Source organism: Bacillus rossius, chromosome 1 (genome assembly GCF_032445375.1).
Source record: "Bacillus rossius redtenbacheri isolate Brsri chromosome 1, Brsri_v3, whole genome shotgun sequence".
NCBI lineage: Eukaryota > Metazoa > Arthropoda > Insecta > Phasmatodea > Bacillidae > Bacillus > Bacillus rossius.
Genome location: NC_086330.1, coordinates 179516995 through 179530948, shown reverse-complemented (window position 1 = coordinate 179530948; position 13954 = coordinate 179516995). Strand labels below are relative to the sequence as shown.

At 37.7% G+C, this 13954-nt stretch overlaps 1 protein-coding gene across 2 annotated transcripts in view; it reads right to left on the bottom strand.

The window, feature by feature from the left end:
* Positions 1-13954, bottom strand: part of LOC134527140 (nucleolar protein 6) — a 227698-nt gene that overhangs the window by 118655 nt on the left and 95089 nt on the right. The gene's annotated exons all lie outside the window — the stretch shown is intronic.

Here is a 13954-nt window from a genome sequence, read left to right as displayed (position 1 = left end):
TAACAGTAAGCACCGTAGCACTTTGTTCAGCGTAGGTGGTTCATTTGCATAGAAAAAAACTATGCACTTTACGCCTAATAGCCGTCTTCACAAAATCATCACAAGTTTTGATAACAGAATACTCAAGTTTCTTTTTCTTCCCGGGAGTTGTTAATGTCCCAGTGCCCTGTAATTCGTTCCTTGCACGAAGCACACTGCAATTCGAAACACTCGTAAATTCCGCAGTTAAACTCGTGATATCGTTCACACGACAATCCAGATATTTGTCTGAAAATGTTTCGTGCGCGCGCGAATCCGAAATACAACTGTTGCGCCGGGTATCAACTGTACACCGTACACACGGCGTCTGCTAACATAATTGTAAGTAAATACTTGCTGACACATTAAACTGTATTGGATATTAATGGTGAAATGCTATAATTAGGGACCCTTTTATTTCGCGAATGGTTTATTCACGAAATTTTTATACAAGCATATAGGGTCAACATACCAACAATTTATGTTATTTTTATTGTGTTACAAACCGTTTATGCGTCGCGAAATTCCGCGAAATTTCACGAAATTTGCCATTTTTCTCGTTTTGCGCGAAATAGGGCTAAATTCCTCTATTTCACGAAATTTCGCACGAAATAGTCCATTTAAAATCACTATTTTTAAGATTTGCGCAAGAATATGTTTACAAGTCAAAGATAAAACTCCACACTACACGAAAATATTTTACAGAACGACGCCTAGGCAAATCATTTTTTCACTTTATAATTTGATAATATAAGTAACTTCATATTTTAACGCCCTCGGGTTCAAGAAACGGTTTATTACGTTTATTAACCTAACAATAACATAACTGTTTTGTTTTCTTTCGTTGGCCAACGGGTTTCCTAACGGCCATAACAGGCCATAGAAAAGAAAGTACATAAACACTTTATCATTGCGACGCCATGTTGAATTTTTTAATTTTTCGCTGTGAATCTTTACTTTTTTCTTTCAAACCCCATTTATACGGAAAAAAGTCTTAATTTTCTAAAACATTCACAATATATCTGAATTCAATACCGAATTACGATAATTTACAAAAAAAAAAATAATTTTACCAACATGGCGTCCTTCCATACAAAATGACGTCCTTGATGTATTGTGAACAAAACTTACACACTTTATCTCGTCTTCTCTGAGACGTTCGGAGAAACATTTATCTTTGGCTCAGAAACTCCGGGCTTGTTTGTTGTTATGCTGCTTATTGTTGAATACACACTTTTTATATATTTTTTTAGATTGGAAAGTGGATTTAAGTGTTATTCTTGAATTTATATATCATGCATTTATCTGAAACAGTAATTTATCTAGTACTTTGCCCTCGAATGAAGCATGTAATTTAAACAACAGTTATACAATTGCAATTCGCAATATCTAAACGTGTTAAAAGCATTTAAATCATGCCGAAAATTGTATCAATTTGCAACTGACGAATTTTATGTATTTGATGCAAAGAAAAAAATATTGATGTGCAAATTTTGCAACTTCCCAACAAGGGTTTATATTAATATTACAATTTTAAATGTGTAAATGTTCAAGTGTTTAAAATAGCAAGATGTTTTCAATATTATCTCATAATGAAAGTTAAAATTTAACAGTTAAGTTATTTTCACTTTTCCTGTATTCTCTCCCCCCCCCCCTCCCCCCCCCCCCTACATAAATGTACTACATGTTAAGTGAAACAAATTTTATTTACCGCTTTATTAAAAATTTTGACTTTTTACACCGCTTCTACTGTTTTTTTTACACCGCTCGAACCAGGTTTTTTACACCGCTTTCACTAGTTTTTTTGCACCGCTATTGGTAGTTTTTATTTACCATTTTTCAGGGTCCCTAGCTATAATGCTATATAACAACAATTGTTATAAAAAAGGCAGTGTAAAAATACTTACAAATCACAAATGGTACGTAACCAAGGGACTATTTCTTGAGCACGAATAATGTGCGCGGCGGACGGCAACTAATGAAAATGTTTGTTTACAAGTGGCTTTGTTTATTCCAAAACTCAGATGAGTGACCGGAGAATACAATTATGCAAAAAAAAATGTAAAGTAATCCATAAAAACAAGACCTATTCATGGAAAGTACATTTATTTAAAAAGTAGACTTTGCGAAAGCAAGCTAAATAATTTAAATTAATGAGTGATGCAATAAACCCATTTTATTCAACGTAAAAAAAAAGAAAGAAAGAAACCACGTGCGCGCGCTCTATACAGGAATACAGGAATCAACACAACCAAACTGGCACTGTTTACGTTTTTATAAGCGGTATAAAGCGACTCCCGAGACGTTAAAAATGAAGTTTTTGCCTTTTAAAAACGTCTTTAAAACACGATTTACACATCAGATTTCTTTGTAATAGGATTAATTAAGTTAGTAAGCAGTTTTATCAGAACGAACGGCGTAACCTGCGTAAAGAAATAGGCGCGTTGTAAACAACGGGTATTCATTGTATTACATCAAATGAGGTTAAAACGGGACAGAAATAAAATGGTTCAAATAACGTGAAAACGTAAATAACGGTAACGTAAATAAGAGGTTTCGATGTATAATTTTTGTAAGTGGAAGATGTAATCGTCCATTTACATTTCTTTTAAAATTGGGGGAGGGGGATGTCAAGTCGAATTATTGTAAAATGAATTTGATTCGAATTTACGAATCGAATATCAAAAAATTCGAACTCGAATTCGGAAATTTCGAATATTCGCAGAACCCTAGTAAAAATGGGACGAAACGTAATTTCCATTCGCGATCGCATAAATGAATTCAAAAATTAACAGTTCTACGAAAGTGATACCAATATTTTAATGTGCAATTTATGTAATCGCCGTCTGGAGTGGAAAAAGATGTACTTGAAAAGCACATTAAATCTGAGGGACGTCAGGCTGCAAAAAAAAAATTCAACGAGAAATCGGATGAAGAAAAAAGTTGGTAAAACGGCAAGCAACGGTTTATGGCATGATCGAAAACCACAAGAAGGCGTAAATTGAAAAAAACAAGTTTCAATAACATTATTTGTGCACTCTACATCAACTATGGCCATGAACACGGCTAAAAAATATTTATTGTAATTTTAAGTATTCAATTTATTGCACTCATAAGTGCTAAAAAGTTGTTTGGAAACCTGCCAAGATAGGCTATCTTTGTAGTTGTGTTAGATCTTTATTTCTGTGGTTGTCAATAATTAATGTGTGTATTATTTAATGCTTTTTAAAAATATACTTTTCTTCAGTAATGTAAAATGAGAGAATTGGCTAAATCTTGTTTTTAAAAATGCTACAAAATGCTAAATTTCAAATTCAAAATGCTAAATGTTATTATTTTAAATGCTATAAATCACCATCTCTAACAATTGTGATTCAACTTCTAAATATTTGAAACATTCAATTTGATATTTGCTTCACATCAAAAAACTAGTTATTTGCACAGGCCTATGGCAAACCTCAGCAAACACACCCAGTCATGGAAACTTCCGGTGCATAATGGCTTCTACTACCCCACTGCTACCTATGGTTACCATGCTCAGATTCATGCAACACAGAAGGATAAAGATTACGGCTAGTCTTCAAGTGGGAAACTTGGCGGAAGATGCAGTGAGCCGGTAGGTTTTCTAGGGCTGTTCCTGTTTCCCCCGTCCACTAAATCTGTCACTGCTCCAGTCCCATCTCATCACCTACATCATCTCTAATGACCTTAATGTTGATGAAACGATAAGCCAAATCAATATCTATGTTGGGTTGTAAGATTTTCATTTAAATGACATTAGCATTTTGTTTAATTTTTTGCCAGATATTCTACCCACTATTAGCTTTTTTGTAAAACATCAAACAAATACAGTAGAACCCTGTTATAACGAATCTGAAGGGAGTAGTTTATATGTTCACTATAGAGGGGAAACTTTATATCTGGGAAAACTTTTATATTGACCTTACATACTAAAAACAAAATCTTAACTACACATTGGCCTAAGCCAAGAAAAGAACGAATGAAAATACTCAAAGCAACAGTTTTATTAGCAAATGCAGATATTTTTAATGCACTACACATGTACAAACTTTATATTAATGGTTCTTCGACATCGGCGTATTTTCCATTTTTCAGGCGTTTAATACTCTGTGACGTATTCACAGCTTGAGAAAGAAGATTGTTCAGCTTGTTTAATATTGTACTTAATGTGGATGCTGCAATTCCCAGTTCCTTTGCTATTAACACGTGCGGGACAGTGAGTTGGAGTCTATCTTTTCAATAATGTCCAGTTTATCTCGCACAGATAATGCCTTATGTTTTTTACCGTGTTTTTCATCCCTTTTTATGTACATATTTCTTATTGAAGCACGTTTGCAGCTTAATAACACGAAATTCTTTTTACCGTCAAAAGTAAATAAACGAAAAGTAACGAGTTTGGCACATCAAAGATCACTACGTATAATTTTGTATTGCAATTGCTAAAGCTGGAACAAAATTTTCTCACTTTCTATGGAAAAATTTAGTCCACAGAGTTCTATCTAGTGGTAGTCTTACGAACCTTACTCAAACAAAATGTCTGAAACGTGAACGAAAAAAATGAAACGTAAAAATATTGAATTTGCTGCTATAATGTACATACGTATTTGTGTGGCGGTAATTTATGTTTAATTTTGATAACATATTAAATGTACACGCGTTCGCCCATTCTTTAACTATGAAGGGAAAACTATTTTTTATTTTCACCAAACTGATCACCATCTTTAGCTACACGTAGCCTACCGAGGCCACTCGAATACGACTTGTTTATAATATGAACAGTGGACAATCGAGTAGCGTATTGCGGAGAAAAACTTCAATGTGATCCAGAATATACGTTTTGTGAAAAAACTTGTAATTAAATGAAAATATTTGAGATAAATGTGCATTATGTCGGCAAAATTTGTTCGTGGTACACGGGAAAACGTATCAACATTGACAAAAGTTGTGCGCTATATCCAATAAATTAATACATAACCTCACATCATTTTGCCGGGACCGAGACGGAAATTCACAATAAACGGGAATTCATTATAGGCGGGTTCACTATAAACGGGTTCTACTGTATTGCTATTTAAATTTTTTGCATGTCTATTAGCATCATAGTATCATGGTCAGTACAGTATTTCTACAAGTTCAATTTCTGTGTTTCCTCACAAGAGTAATGCAAAATAGTCCTTCTACAGCCCCATTTTTGAAACATTTCTTCATGAAGATCAAGAATTAACAAAATACCCTAAATCCTACATGCTAATAGAAGCCGTGCCTTAACGGTTCTGTCTAATAAAGCAAAACCCCTTATTTGCACTTTTCATGGGGACAAAGTAAAAAAGTGTAAAAAGCGGGAAAGTGTAAATAAAGGGAAAAGTAAAAAAAACCTTAAAGTTAATTAAAATACGGTCGCAACCTGCAGCGTTCATAACAAATACGGGCTGAATTACACATACGCATTGCATTGCACCACAGTAAAAAAATAAAAAAAATAAAAAAAGGGCAGCAAATTGGAAATTTATCGTCAATACAGTGAAATTCAGTTACAACGTACTTCAGAATAACGTATCTTTCAGTTCAACGTATGATTTTAAATTCCCGCTCAAAACACCAATGTAAACAATGTAAAAATATTTCACTTTTACATTAAAAACGTATCCTACCTTTCAATACAACGACCATTCTTTTCCAGTTATCAGGAAAATTTTACATAATTGTTTTTTGAGCAGGAGTTCTTTAATATATGTAAATGTACATTATGATTAATTTTTATCGTTTTCAAGAATCGTTAACAAGTATAAAACGTAAATAAACAATGTCTCAACGATTCATAGAATCATAGTACAGTATAACGTGCCATTCTTCCTCCTCTATGGGTCACACACTTTAGTGCACGAGATGATCTAAACAATCCATTGCTGTCTCGCCCCTCTTCAAGAATTGTTTTTAGCTGCGCCAGCTTTTGGTTATTTGTAGAGCACGTTTTAAAAGTTTTTATTAACACAGAATACAAACGTTAAATAAAAATTATGTTTTAACTTATATACGTAATATAAAATCCAATGTTAATTTATGCAGGTTAAGTTTTGAACAGTTTTGTGTCACAACATGGCCGACACGCTTTAATTGTGTTGCCATGAAGATAGGAATGTCGCCTGGCATAGCCATGCTCGCGACGCGCGCTACTAGTGCGGCGCTATGGTTTTCTATGGATGCGAGGTTTTTTTACGTTTGACGTGGCGCGAGGCAAACAATATTGTTGATTGAATATTTTAATCAGGATGGATGGCCAAAAAGATAAAAAGAAACTTGAGCAGTTCACATTGAAGGAGAACTGTAGATGTGGCACGGTCATTTGGTTTGGTGCTCACTACACTGTCAACAATAATAAAAGATCACTAAAAAGTTATTAAAATTAGGGGTGTGCGGGATCCCGACGCTTCGGGAAAAAAGTCGGGAAAATAGGCTTCCCGAAATGCCGGGCGGGAATTTTATTACTCCCGAATTTTTCGGGAAATTGTTTAAAAATTTACAAATGTTTACTAATCATGTGAAAATGTTTTCTATCAATTAAAACTGCTTTTACAACAATACTTTTTATGGATTCGTACATTTTTTAAGGGTTTCCGTACTATTTAAACGCAAAACATCTTTTAAACGTATGCCGATCGTAGCGACAGCTGTGGTGTGCAGTGAATTATGATAATCGTTTACACATATCTAATTGGAATATAATAACGTACATGGAGTACCTTAAATATTGTATGCGTTCATAAATATATTGGTTCAAGGGTACAATTTGCAAGATACGTGAATAGTCAGTTATATAACGTTATTGCAGTCACCATCGAATACTTAACCTAAAACCACGTGTGTCGTTAGACACAAACAATACACATGCGCAATCCAACCTTTTCGCCAAAGATATAAGAAATACTAGACTTGCGTTACATAACGAAGCGTAACCGTTCTCATTACTTGATAGCAGTGGCGATGTAGAGAACTGTATTGGCACTTTGTAAAATATGAAATCACGTAGCTTTACACCACTGCTCACGAGTATCTAAACATCTATGATTTTGCTTTCGGAGAAAAAAATAGTTGTTTACTGTTTAGTTTGGCGGGCTTTGTCGGCTGACGTTACGTTATTAAGGCTTGTGCAAAGTATCTGTTCCTATTTTCGATGCCGTTGTATATTAAAACAAACTAGCAGCCTACAAATAATGGATTTCGCAACCGATCAGCTTGTTACTTGTAAACCTAAAAGTGTTTGGAAGTATTTTGAACGTCTGACAGTAAATCCCTGGCAAAGTGAGTCTCGTGTGAAAAATTTTTGAGATGCGAGCATGGTAGCACGTCTGGCTATAAAAAAAGAATTTGAGGATGCTAAAAAATATGAAGTCGCCGCTGAAAAAAGGGCAAGTGAAGCAGACAAAAGAAATAGCAGCAAAAAAACAACTAACTTTGCAAGAAATGTTTAAATGGCCATCTTCTAATATTATAATTAAAAATTTGCTTTTTTTTTTTAAATTTTCCCGATCCCATCCCGTTTCCCGCGGGAATAATTTATTTTTCCCGAAAATTTCCCGCAGTACAAAAACCTATTCCCGCACACCCCTAATTAAAATGTATGAACAGTCATCTTTATCTGCTGGTCGCAAGAGACTTCGCCTAGGAGATAACAAGGGAATTCTGTCCCAATAAATGTACATATCTGCAAAATAGTTTAACCCATTTGTCATTTTGTGTTCGACAGATATAAATTTTATACATGTAGGCCTAGAATTTAGGCTACTGTATTAAGTTAAATATATTTTTTTTTAAATTCTTGTTTTACAAATATTTGCTTCCAAACTAATGTAACATTTGATCCCCTACTACTTTGTTTTTAAAAATTCAAAATACTACGTTTGAAAGGTAAATATATTGACTTTCAGAATAAAGTACTTTCATTACTAAGTAAAAAAGTTGGGGCTTTATTGATGTACTTTATAACGAGATTCTACTGTATAGCGCGCCGTGCGCGGAGAGAGGTCATTGTACTCAATCAGCTGTTGTAATGGCGCGGCGTAGCCGCCGGCTGGCTCTCTCTGTTCTCTGAGCTGTGCATGTGCAGTACAGTAGAGCACCCCTCAACCGGAATCATCGGGGGGAGGTCTATTCCGGTTATGGGAAAATTCCGGATAAGGGGAGTTGCGGTAGGGCCAGCCTCCCGGCCGGTTGAATGACCTTCATTCAAGCAAGCTGGCAGGCACCGTGTTTCTTATCACTGTGGGTGGGTGCGTACGTGAGGAAAGAGGAAGAAACAGAGGGGTCAGGGGAGGTATTAGGACTACAGCTGCGGTGTTGTGTTACTTCGGTATTGACGTGCAAATGATTCACACTTCCGGGAGAGTGTATAGTCACTGCCACGCACAGTTTACATTTCACATACACAAGAATAACACTTCATGCATCTCGTTTACAAATACAAAGTTAGAAAAATACAGGTAAATGTAGACTGTTTAACCATGTATTAACTTATAAATATGTTCATAATACAGTACACTCCCTATTTAACGCGGTTGTCGGGGGACATCACTTTTACCCGCGTTGTTGCATAATCGCGATGTTTCGATGTGACCAAGGTCAAAAGGCATAAAACACCGCCTGTGTTCTAATAGGTCGGCAAGCACGCACAGTATAGACGGCCCGCCTTTGTGCGGACTTTGCATCCGCAGTTTTCACTAAACGCGGGTGAAAAAATAAAAATAATAAATTGTAAATATAAATATTAAATGTTGAATTTTATTTTTTATTTTTCCGCATGCCGCGCACTGGTTGTCGCACGGCCTACGAGCGCGCCACACGCCGCCATACACACGTGCGGCACACAAGCTGCTGCCAGTCTCGTGGTGTCAGCCACAGTATCTGCTTCGTCTGAGTGTCCGTAACAAAGTAAGTGCAGTGTGTGCGGTTACACACGATTTTGTGGTCAAAGTCTTCTAAATAGAAAGGCCATAGTAATACTTCAAACCGAATATGAATCGCAAAGTACCGAGTTTGATTGACAAAATAAAAATTCTAGATTTACGTACTTACAAATAGCGTGTCTTTTGCAGAAGTATGCAGCAGATACGTGAAAAACTATTCTAGCATTCGTACAATATAAAATAAAGAATCGTCTATCGTGTAAAGTGGTTAAACTTTGTTATCCATGCTTACAGTAAATTATAAATGGTCACATGTGGGATACAAAAATTGCGCCAAAATAATTTTAGCGCAATCAGTGGCGCCGTATTAAAAAGTCTGTTAAACGTTGTCTTTACTTATTCCATCAAACGCTTTGTCGAGTTGCTAAGTGTGTGTGGCTCGGATCGGCAAGTGTTATATTCCCCAGCCTCTGGTTAAAGGTCGCGAGGCCGCTACACATAAACATATCCGGGGCTTGTTTACTACCTCACGGCAAAAGTGGTACAGTATGGTTCACGTAAGTATTGGACCACTGGGAATTCCTCGGCAAAGATTAAAATTACGCTAGCTGATTTACTTTATTATTTAATGTTAAAACATTATACCAAAGTAAAAAGATGAACGTGTATAATACAACGAATAATTTTACGTCTGTAGGTTCAAGTTGTAACAAAACATTTATATGTCTCCGCTTGTCAACACACGTGACCACGAGAAGTGTGCAGACGGAAATGAGTGAACTACTCAAGGTCACCAGACTTCCCCCCTTTCGGCTTAATCGCCCCTCTCATCACTGGCGCTTATATTCCACTCCTCCCGTCTACCGCTCTACCCGGGTGTCTTGGTCGCATATTCTCGGCTCGCCTCTCCCCTCCAAGCGCTTGCCGTCAACCAAACCTATCCAAAATCAATCCCCAGCCGAGTCACGCTGGATAATGTCGCTGGACGGTAGGCTTTATCGGGTCCCCTGTCCGATGCTTTATTTGTGGGTTAAAAAAAATGTTAAGAACTAATGTTTCAGAAAATAACACTGGTCTGGATTGGATCATAATTTGAAAACACTACAAGATAGAGGAATAATGTACGGAGATATCTTGTTTAGAATTTCACTGCGGACATTTTCTACGCCTAGGCTTTTTTCTGCCCGATGCTTAGTTTGTGAGTTACAACGCAAAATTATCCTAATCGGCTGTCAATCATTTATTCCATTATTATTACAGTAGAAACTCGTTAATCCGTGACGCGCTAATTCGGGAATCGGATAATCCGGGACGATTTAAAAGTGCAGAAAAAAAAAGAGAAGTAAAAATTGTCAGCGCTTAAAATTAACGTCACGCGGGCCGGCGGCCGGCAAACACTGCAAGCCTTCGCATGGGCCGCCAAACTCTGCAACGCTGTTTGTACCGACCCTTTGTGTCGTCCCCCTTTCAGCTGTCACATTTGTCACTCTTTAAACTTGAGGGGGATGTCTTGACTTCTGCTTCCCGTCTCTCTTTGTTTGTTTCCACCCGCCAACGCACGGCAGGCGCCTGGCGAGTGACGTGTCTGGCTGGCATTCGGCTGGACGAAGTGGGAAGATTTTGAGGGGGAAGGGGGGGGGGGGGGGGGGGGCTACCCAAAATTTATGTGTGCAAGTTCAGCACGATCTTATCTTTCTCTCTTCGGCTGTTGTAAATGACCGTGAACTAATGGCTAGGCAGTGCCATATTTTTTTAAGCCGAGACTAATTCGAAGACGGTCTTTACCGTGAACGGATTATCCGGGTTTATTACTTTTTTTTTTTACAGGATTTTAATTAGCCGGGCATCGGCGGGTCCCAATTAACACGAATAATGGAGAGTTTACTATTTTTTATCCATCTGCTGCCATGGCGCAGTAAGCCTCGGTAGATGTTACGTCACATGACCTTGGCCTTAACCCAGCTGCACGCCGGTATCTGAGAAGCTTGACAAGACCTTCCGGGCTTTAATCGCTAGTCCGTGAAATTCGGTAATCCGTGATTATCTCGGTCCCGACCATCACGAATTAACGAGGTTCTACTGTGTTATTATTATTATTATTATTAATTTCTGATTGGGGGACATGGTTTGACCCGCGATATACCCGATTCCGCGATCTATCGGGGCGCGGTATACCGGGAGTTTACTGTACATATTTGTGCACTAAATTTTTGTCTACAAACTGAAAGCATCACACATTGGAAGTAAATGTTACTCGCTATCACTTGTGTCTGCGTGTGTAGTGGGAGTGGGTGTACATACTCTCGGGTCAGCTGTTTCATCATCACGCAGTTTAGTGACGGGACCTGATAAGATCTTAAACATATCTGTAATGCGAGTTTGCTTTGTTTGCTTTGACTTCTCTACATCTAGTTGTTTTTTTTAGGAGGTACAGGCTCATTAACTGCTGTTCACTTATGTAGCTTCGCTGCTCAAGTCCCGCTATCAGACGAGTCACGTGAAAAATGCATTCTTCCTGAGTGATTTTTTCTGAAGGTTCGTCTACATCGGAATCTGCACTTTCTTTCACGTCTTCTTTATTCTTGTTTGTGACCATTTCCACAATCTCTTCATCTGTATAATGGTGCATGATGGGAACATCACAGTCAACAGTGAACCATTCCTCAATGTTGTTTTCTTGCAGTTCTGCGATTTCAGGACTGGTTACGGTCTTTGCATACTTCATCAGGTCATTTGCCATTGTTTTTTCTTGAGAAATATTGAATCCACGGAAGTCTGCTGGCTCATTTTCATTTTCTTCAGTGAAAATGATTGTCGGCCACAGTTTGTGCCAGGCATTGTTCAGGGTAGATTTAGGGATGCTATCCCAAGCCCTTGCAAGTGCCCACACTGCATCTTTTAAACTGTAATCTTTCTTTATTTCCTCAACAGTTTTGCCACCATTTAGGTCAGTCAGGAATGATCGCAGAAACTGTGATCGATAGCGGCATTTAAGTGAGCGTAGGATTCCCTGGTCTTGGGGCTGAATGAGTGACGTGCAGTTCGGCGGCAGATAAATAACTTGCACGTTATCTTTTGACAGGGTTTCAGCTGGTGGGTGGGCGGAACAATTATCCAACACAAGAAATATCTTGCAATCCGGGTCCAAGCCTACGCTGTTGCAGTGTTGCCTTGCCTGTCAAACAAAAATGTTATTGAACCAGTCTGTGGTTATTTTTGTTGTGACCCAGGCTTTCTTGCGTGACGTATATTCTACAGGCATTACCTTGACGTCTTATTTTCATGGCCGCATACTTTTACCGATGACCAAGAGTTTGATCTTGTGTGTTCCAGCTGCGTTAGAACAACCTAACACTGTTATTCTTTCTTTCCTTTCTTTCATCCCAATATGCGCATCATTAGGTGTACACAAAGTATTTCTCGGCATACACCTCCAATATAATGCCGTCTCGTCTGCATTATACACCTGCTCGGGTGTTAGTTTTCCATCCGACACAAGCTGGGCGAACTCCAGAACATACTTTTCTGCTGCTTCTGCGTCAGCAGAAAGTTTTTCACCACTCAGTGCATAAAGAGAAATTCCGTGCCTTTTCTTAAACTTGTGCAACCACCCTAATGAAAAGTCACATTCATAATCAAGTTTAAGTTCAGCATGAAAAATGTTAGCCTGCTCAGTGAGCATAGGTCCAGAAATGCTTAGTCCCTCGCTTCTCCTTTGTCGAAAGCATTTGATTAAAGCTTCATCCAATTCACAACTTTTGCTTGGGCGAAGTGTTTTTCGAATCTCCATTCCCGCTTTGGATTCACTATCAACGTAAAATTTGCACAGTTCATCCATTTGCTTTTTTATGTCATAAACTGTGGACACTCCTACACCATAAAGTGTGCACATAGACTTGACAGAACTTCCGGCATCCAATTTTTTTAACGTCTATCTTCTCTTGAATGGTCAACATTTTTCTTTGCCGCTTAGCTGTGTCGCAAGAACCCGGAATTTTCCGTTTACTTGACATAGTGAAACAATGAAACTACTTATAACATAAACACCTTTATAGTGAATCTCGTCCGACGCAAAAAACCATCTGCGTATAGACGAAATGCGCGGGAAAGACTGGCTATAATTAGCTCTCTGACAGATGTGCGCGCGCGCGCCTAGAAGGCATGTACAGTCAGGCACAAGCAGAAACGCCTCGTTCCAGTGCGGAAATGTTTTGTAATGTGTGTTTTTTTTTTTTGTTTTTTTTTTTAATTAGTTCCGGATATTGGGAGTTCCGTTTGTGGGAATTACGGTTGAGGGGTGCTCTACTGTATAACTCACTCAACGCTCCGCCCAGATTCGTGACGTTCCATCAGCAGCCAGCCAATAGATACGAGCTTAGCGGAAAAAAATATAAGCTCCACCTCCCGTGTACCAGTTTTGTCCAGTTCTAATACCAGTTTATTCGTATACGCACCAGTTTTCTCGCTGCCGTTACATGTTCAAGTTTACGTTTATTTTGATTTCTTGATACCAATAATTAATTATTTACGATCCCCAGAAATAAATGGTTAGTTTAAAAATATGCGTCAACTGTACAATACTTCCGAAATTATAAAATACGTATAAAACAGTTACCAAGACTCCGCTCATTTTATCTTGTGAAGTTTATGTCTCGTACCAGTATTTCGGCTAAGTTGTGACATAAATATAGTATCAAAACGTTTATACATTCGTGAGTTTACGTTTTTCCCTAGTACATTTTAGATTGTCTCCTGCTATAATTACTCGGACTTGTACACGCCTAGACTTAAATTATTATATGTTTAGAAATAAAAGCAACTTTTCATGTTATAAAATATGTATATTTTGCGATTTAAAATGTTCACTGCCCACTATAAAAGTTACGTTTTTAACAATGTTTTTAGGCCTACTATGGTTGTTACGTAACGTAAATAGCGGGATGGATTCGATTTTTGAGACGTAATTCGCGTGAAAGTATTGTATTGGATTAAATGGGAACTAAACGGAACCTGAA